Source organism: Acromyrmex echinatior, chromosome 6 (assembly GCF_024713525.1).
Source record: "Acromyrmex echinatior isolate Ae372 chromosome 6, ASM2471352v2, whole genome shotgun sequence".
In the NCBI taxonomy this organism is placed as follows: Eukaryota; Metazoa; Arthropoda; class Insecta; order Hymenoptera; family Formicidae; genus Acromyrmex; species Acromyrmex echinatior.
Window position 1 is genome coordinate 14,762,478 of NC_141857.1, and position 7,282 is coordinate 14,769,759.

At 30.6% G+C, this 7,282-nt stretch overlaps 1 long non-coding RNA gene across 16 annotated transcripts in view; it reads right to left on the reverse strand.

Annotated features, from left to right (window-relative positions):
- LOC105154614 (uncharacterized) overlaps nt 1-5,442 on the reverse strand; it is a 146,836-nt gene extending 141,394 nt beyond the window's left edge. For 8 of the 16 annotated variants that reach the window (XR_015545301.1, XR_015545310.1, XR_015545299.1 and 5 more), the window contains exon 1: nt 577-1,190. This is a non-coding gene — a long non-coding RNA (uncharacterized LOC105154614). Of the gene's footprint in view, nt 1-576 lie in introns of all 16 variants that reach the window. The other 8 variants (XR_015545305.1, XR_015545308.1, XR_015545312.1 and 5 more) reach the window with 6 other exon arrangements.
- Between the last annotated feature and the right edge of the window lie 1,840 nt (nt 5,443-7,282).

Below are 7,282 nucleotides of genomic sequence, written 5' to 3' on the forward strand. Positions count from 1 at the left end.
CAACTCGCGACTATGCGACGCCAGCGAATTGAAATTGCAGCGAACGCATGCTTTCATATATCGGCGGTTTCACATGAATAAATAAATAAATAAATATATGTACATATATATGTATACCTACATAATATCTAATTCCTAAAATAATGCGAAGCTATACAAATCTCGGTCAGTCTTCTTTTTAGCGAATTTCATTTAGCGCGTACACTCTAAAAAATAGGAGTGAACTTAACACCGTGCGGTATCTATATAATTTTCACTGTGTTGGTCTTAAAATAATACCAACATGGTGTGAATTTAAGACCATGAGTTTTAAATCTACACATTCATAATGTTAAATCCATATCATGATGTTGATATAATCATCAGAGTTTTAAATCCATACCGACATTTTTTTTAGTGTATATGAAATCACACTGAAATCATGCTCCACTCCTTCCTTCCTCCCTCTCTCTTATTCTGTTTCTCTTTCTTTCTTATAGTATCTTGTCGCATCGCATATCGTAGTTCCATATCAAAATATCGAAGTCATATCATAGGCGCCGGACGTATCGCGCAACCATCGCCGATTGTACCTACCTTTTGCGAGATGAAAACGGCAGCAGTAACGAAGGACAAGGGTCGTACTTAGTCGTCAGTAGGTAAGTTTCCGTACGACTTCCGCGCGAGCCGAGATTCTAATTTCCAATGAGGATTTTTCCTCTTCTCTGCCTCTCTCACTCTCTCTCTTTCTCTCTCTCTCTCTCTCTCTCTCTCTCTTCTCTCTGTCTCTCTTTCTTTCTTTCTTTCTTTCCTTTTTACGTGAGCGATGCCGCGAAAATGCTCGCGCGGCACACCGGGGGTCACGGAAATTACGACGAAGCGCACGAATTTTCGAAGCGACACTCGACGTAACACGTCGACCGGCGTGAACTCGATCGAGAGAAGGGAGAGTGGGAAAAAAGAGACGAAGGCGTCGTCGACGCCTGTCGTCGCCGCGTCCTTGGCGCGGCACGTCGCGTTGTGGCGTTGCGTGGCACGATGCGGCGTAACGTAACGCCTCCAGCCAGCTTCCACGGCGAACTGTCTGCGTCTGCACTGGACTGCACCGGCTGATAACTGACACATTGACGGAATCGTAGTCAAGAACCGTCACTCGCCTACGGATGTCGCGCGTACTTCGTTGGAAAATAAAAATATACAGTCCACCGCGCACTAACGCCCTCTCGTGAAACGCCGCGGCCGGAATAGGAAACAGCAAGCCAAAACTTGGCTTGGCGTTGACTGTAGAACGCTTTCCAATAAATAATTCGGTACAACACAACGATCTCATTCTTGTTTAACATTGGCGAACAACAAGAATGTAATGATTCGCTGTGTTACACCGTGACATGTGTTTCTTGTTGGAAAACATCCGTAAATTATAGTAGATAACAAACGATTTTAGGACGACTCAACCTAACTCCGATTAACTTGATCAGCAATTGATTCAACCGGCAGAATCGTTTGAAGCAATATTTCCAGCTATATAATTTATTGTTACAATATTTCTTCATATTTTTTCATGTCAAATAATAAAAAATTAATAATTCTTTGTCATTGTTAACAATAGTGTCAGTATTACTTATGATAAATTAATTAGGATTTAGTCAGTCATCTTTAATCATAGGATGGTAACAATTTAAACATTGGCTGCGTTCAGCGGACTCAACAATTGAGTGAGCGCTTATTGCTGTTGATGTATTTTTTCAGATCTAAAATGCTGATCAGATGATCTAAAAGAATACACCAATAACAGCGAGCGCTCATTCAACTGTTGAGTCCGCTGAACGCAGCCATTGGTCATTGCGAGGAATATCGCCGAAGCTTCAGTCATCGAATGATGAGAACGCTTACAACCTGCTCGATATATGAAAGATTTGAGATCCTTGGGTTGAGGTAACTCAGTTAACACTAATCATTCTTGAAAGATTCAGTTTATATTTCAATGTGCCGAATATTCCGGAACAATAAGAATTTTCACAGAATGTTCACATATCAATGAATGTTAAGAATAATGTATAAATTATTATACATTATTTATTATTTATTATATATATTACTAAAATTACTCATCCACGAGCAGTACACATTTCTGCCGACAGTAGGCTACGTCAGAGATGCATTGTCTCATAAGTAGAATCACTTGGAAAAGAAAATTAAATTTCTTTTTATTTCTAAGTGGCAAAATTGCCAATAAAAATTTTTTTGCGGAAAGTTGTTTGAAATACCGTATAACGAAATATATAATACTAAAAGTCCTGACCGCGTGGGTGTACTTGGAAAACTTTCCCACTTCAAAAAACTAGCCAAAAATACAATTTTTCAAAAACATCTCTGAATTTTTATTTTATTTCATTTTAAAAATATCTCTGAATTTTGATTGATTTTATCAAAATAAACTCATAAAAAAAAACTTGACAAAATTACGAATAATTTCGTTTCTTTTAAGGTTGTATCTTCAATATTTTCTGTGATAGAATTTTTTTAAGGATGTTATATTTTTTGTCACTTCGAGAATGAAACAATTTTTTCATAAATATCTCGAATCCGGCTACTTTTACGTACACAATACTTTTTATAAAAATTATTAAGATTACTATATATATAAATTCGCTATAAAATAATTTTTCATTCATCCTTGTACGATTAATAATTTCCACAATATAATTTTAAGATCATTTTCTTTTATTTTTGCACAAAAATTTATTTCTTAACGTTTTAAATATTTTGGATACGGCTATTCCTACATAAAAAACATCCTTGTGATCAAATTGAAGATTTTTAAATTCCCTACAAATTTTATTGAATATCATACAATGAATAGTTGCCGAAATATAAATAAATTTTCACACATTTGATATATTTAAAAAAATAATTTGTATATAGCTTATCATATATAAAAAATATACATAAACAATTTTAAAGCTTATAAAATTTTTTAACCTTATATGTCTAACAGTTCCCGAGAGATGGTGTTTCAAAGATATTAGGAGACTCTCATTGACAATTTACATTAAAACATGAATTTATTTTATTTATCAATATAAGTACGTAATCAAATTGGAAAAAATAATATTTGTATTTATCTAAAAGTATATGTATTTATGTAATGTATTATATGTATTTATGCAAGATTCTAGTTCCACATCACTCCCCATAATTTAAGAAATGTCTTTTTTTTGACATTTTTTTTTTAATATGTTCTTCATTACTTTGTTATAAATATCTCAATTTCTATTGGATTTGCATAAAAAATATAGTATACCAAAAATTAAAGCTTATAAAATTTCCTATAAAATTTCCTATGAAATTTTTTTTTCCATCTTTTATTGCCAATGTTTGTGTTATGTGAAAAAAGTTTTTTGTGATGATTTTAGGACTGAAAATTATGATTCATAATTTGTATACAAACGGTATATTCGTAAAAATTAGGATAATGACACTTTCTGAGCTTATAATAAATATTAAATGATATTTTCTTTTTAAATCATATTTTTAGGACCAATACTCTGCTAAAAATTCCAATTATGTCTAGATAAAAAGTATATACGTTCACATTAGGATAGACATAGACAAATCAGTCTTCAACTGACATAAAATTCATCCAAGTAAATATTAAATCTGGTTATATAAGCATTTCCATTTCATAGTACAGTAGTTGGATTCTCAGATAACTCAGACAGCACATGATATCATACTAACATTCAATATTCATATTGAATGTACTGTGATTATACCGAATAAACCAGAAATGTTAATATGACGTCTCAATAAAATATTATTTCTTGTATATTGTTAAGATATATCAAATATAATAATTAAACTTCGATTCTGATGCTGAATATACTGCTATCATATCGATTATACCCAAGACGTTTCTAAATTATTCTTGCGGTATATCTCGTGTACATCTGTCATATATTTTCAGAACAAACTCACAACATAAAATGCAGAACCAACGCTGCTTGCATTTCATTTCTATAAGCATTGCACTTATAATCCAGAAAAAATCTTCCATTTTTTCTATGGTTATCTTTTCTATAGTAATAGTTTATTATTATAGAAATTATTTTTTTCAAAATTCATATCTCATGACAATGTTGATAAAAAAAATTTGGGAAAAATCATGGCAGCTTCTTCCGATGAATACTATAAAATTTCAGCCAAATCAAAAATCCAAAAGTTCACGGGTAGCACACTTGAGATGGAATGCCCCCATATATATATATTAGGTGTTGGAATTAATTCGTAGCGTTTTTTAATGAAAGAATGTTATTTATTTCACATGAGCATTAAAAAATACATTAATGAAAGTACTTCCCATCACTTGTAAAACGCTACGAATTAATTCCAACACCTAATATATATATATGTATGTATGTATGTGTGCATATGCATGCATACATGATATACTAGAGATATCGCTATAATAACGTAGATATTGCACTGACAGAAAAGTATATCATATTTGTAACTATAATTGCATGGTAAAATAATTATGATTAGGAGCATCATTTTTATAGTTATTATTGCTATAATGTTAGTAACAATAATCTTATACATATAATTCTATCAAACCGGACAAAAATTATAAATTATAATAATTAAAATATTAACATAGTAAAATATGAAAATACGTATGGTAAATAAAATAACCATTTTTATATGATAATTGCAATCATAATTATAATGAATATAACCATTTTTTCAACATTCGCTTATTATATACATGTGGTAATAATAAAAATATAATTTCAAAAATGGAAAAATCATTCATTTTCAATTAGTGTATGTGACTATATTAATAGCACATTTGATTGTACTTCAATTACAAATTTACTATACGTATTATAAAAACTAAAAAAAAAATAATTGTAAAAATAATTATTTGCATTAAATGTTTGGCAATACTATAATATATTTGACCACATTTACATAAATAATAATTTAACATTTTCCTTAAAAAAAAAACTGCAAGAATAAGAATTATATGACAGTCAAAGCCGGTCACATTTATACTCAAAAATAAAACATGCAACATTCAAATCGCAGCAAGATGAAACATGCTCGCCACGATCTTTCGAGACTGAGGATAATCGCATTACTATTTCCTAACTAAATTAATAAATACCAGCGTATTATTTTGTTTCCATGTAATCTTCTCAAATATTAATAATATTAAACTATCAGCAAAGGCATGAAATTAAAAATTGAGTAGGAAGTATAAGTAACATTGGCAGTGACTGGATCACAAGCGTGCGATTAGCTCAGCGTAAATGTATTAGGCTACCGTTCCAGGGATCGTAGGTTCAAATCTCCCTGATGCATTGCGTTTTTCAATAATTTAGTTGCAATAAGACAGAATATAGGTATGCAAAATAGAAAATAATAAATTGAATTGGAAAAATTCAAAAGTAATAATAACAAAAAAATTATTTTTTTCGTCAAGATATAATTCTGTAATCTTTTTGTTACATAAAAGGAATTGTTTGGTCAAAATTACCAATTATTTCGTTTAAAACTATTAATAATATGTTTATCATATGATTTCGTAATAATCTAATTTTGCTACCAATTTTTAAATTTTGTAATATATGATTCTACGTACTTTTAACCATTTTTTTCTCTCAGTGTGTAGAGACTGGAGATATAGTGAAGACATACTCATACATTTTAGAATAACTACGATCACTAGAAGCTTCCTGCGAAAGTCTGCCAGAAGATAAGAAATCGCGGACATAGTAGATTCTAAAGAAATATTCTGTACCTCACAGATGCGTTTCGAATATCTTGACGACATACGTTTGCGATATCGTTCTAATATTGTCAGAACGTAGATGGCTGACTAAAAATGTTATCTATTGACATCTGCAATTCCAACGTTAGGACATGCAAGGAATTTTCGACATAAACTATTGGTTTTTATCAAGAAATAACATAATCCGGTTATATATATATAAGTATTTCTATGTTTAAATTAGTGGTGAATTATTATAGGTTTCCCAATAAAAAATTGATCTATAATTGCATGGAAATTTGTAATCAATTAAAAACAGATAATAAACAGAATTCCAGAGACCAATATGTATAAGTGTGTATATAAGTACAGTGCTAATAGACATCTGATGTCATATGCAAATTCCGTATTATTTATACACAGTTAAATTCGAAAAAAAATCTTTTTTCGACAGCGGGTTTAAACTGGCGAGCCATTGTACGCTTTCCTACATTTGTGAGTATGATGAGGGTTGGACATCCTTGACAGATAGCCTCCGGATTTCATATACATTTCCGTGCATTACTTGTATACGGTTATATTTAGAAATTTTAGATTTAATCGATTAAAAAATGTTAATATCTATTTTTAATTTTTTCTTGTATATTTTGTTCTTTGCAAAATATTTTTTTGCTTTGATTTCTATAATATCATATTGTATAATATTTATATAGTGAGAAGAAAGTTACCGAATTTTTGAAACACTAACTTTTCGGAATAATGTTTTAAGGAGAGTACATCTTAAGGAGACTTTACGTCATAATATCAATCGATTTCATAATATTCGATTTGTCATAATATCAACGAAATTTGTACGAGTAGTGATTGATGTCAAATATTACTGCGAGTGGATACCCAGAAAACGATATCTTATAGATCTAAAAGATATCTCTCTTTAAAAATATTTTCAAGACATTTCCAGAAGATATGTAAAAGATGTCTAAAAAATGTGTCTAAAAAGATTTTATTAAAGATATCTTTGTAGAATTGTTAAAAGATATCTATTATAGACATCTTAAAGATATCTTAAAAAATATCTTTAAAATATTTGTAATGGATATATTAAAGATATCTGTTAGACACATATCCAATAAATACGGAGCGGATCTGTGAGCGCTCGCAGCTATTAGTATATTCTTCTAGTCATCCAACAGCAGCGAGCGCTCACGGATCTGCTCCGCAACAGTTCAATCTGCTGAACGCGACCATTATATACCTGTGAAAAGCGACCTGTCGGATTTCGTTAAAGAGACATATTGAAGGTCTTCTTATTCCAATCCAAGTGATGGCAACTTTAATTCTCTGTCAAAAAATATTATTGTTCGAAAAAAATTAATGTATCAAATGAAAAATTAAAACCCAGATGCTACAATCTTAGCTAATCAAGTTAAATTCTATCAAATTAAAAAGTAAAACACAAATGTCTCGTGTTATTTACTTGTTGTTTACTTAATTCTAATATCATGATATGTATCATTCGTATAAAAG